Raw genomic sequence first — 1177 nt, forward strand, 5'->3', positions numbered from 1 at the left:
TGGGTTGCTGTGGAGGTCCTGAGCCTCCCCTTGTGGAAGGGTGGCCAGGGCCTGGTTTGCCTACACAGCCTGGTCCTGATGTTCCACTTTCAGGCCCTGCAGTGACTGCTATACTGTGTCGGTAGCCATGCAGCATGAGGCCATCTGGAGCGTACCTTCCTCCGCCACTTCCAGGGACTCCGATATGACTGGCAGCTCCTTGGCCTGCGGGACTTCTCCCTGCAGGACCTGCAAGGGCTGCCAGAGTTCAACCACAATCTCCTCTGGGCCTGGAGGCTGGTCTCCACCTCCAGGTCCCCTGCAACACTCACCCAGGGCACCGACCTGCTCGTCAAGCCCCTCCTCTGGAACCCGCAGCTGGAAGTGCCAACAGAAGAGATGCCTCAGTTGCAACAGAGGTTGATCCTGGCTGGTGTCACTTATATCGGAGACCTCCTGAATGATGATAGGCAGGAGTGGGTGGACCCATCTGAGTTGGCCTGGTGCATGGGTCTAATCATGACACGAGCAACATGCTGTCTGGTCCAGGAGGTGAAATCCGCCCTACCTTTTGAAACCCTTGCATTTGTTGACCAGGTCCTGCTCAGTGGTGGTCTCTGCCCCCCTCCCCCCCATGTCCTCCAGCCCACCAGAGTATGTCTTGGGGCTGGTGTCTTGCCTGGCCTTGCAGTGCTCCCCACTTCACCACCTGAGCTGGCTGGAAGACACCAGACCGGACACCAAACCGGTCCATCGCCACTACATGCTTGTGTGCTGCATGATCCATCATGCCGCCCTCGCGTCCCACCCAGACACCAAGTGGCAGGACCTGCTTGGTGAGGGCATGGCTGGGGCACCCCAGTGGCTGAGTCTGTACTCCACCCTCATCCCATGAGCTACTGGGGACCTCAGCTGGCGGCTCCTCCATAGAGCCATCACCATGGGCATATAGGTGGGAAGCTTCACAGACACCCCGGTCTCCTGCCCCTTCTGCGGGCAGAAGGAGACCCTGGTGCACACAGGTAGGCAGCGTGCTTCAGCACCAGGGTGAGGGTCAACCATAAAGATGCTCTGGCTGGCTACCAGAGCATCTCTGTGGAGGACCCGAGCCTCCGGTTGCTTCAGTCTACAGTCCTGACTTTACCCTGCCCCAGTTTTTCCCTTGGGGTATTTTTTGAACTTTTTTTGTTCCTGTACG

The sequence above is a fragment of the Gavialis gangeticus genome, unplaced genomic scaffold (assembly GCF_001723915.1).
Source record: "Gavialis gangeticus isolate Ggan-Ray unplaced genomic scaffold, GavGan_comp1, whole genome shotgun sequence".
Taxonomy (NCBI): Eukaryota; Metazoa; Chordata; order Crocodylia; family Gavialidae; genus Gavialis; species Gavialis gangeticus.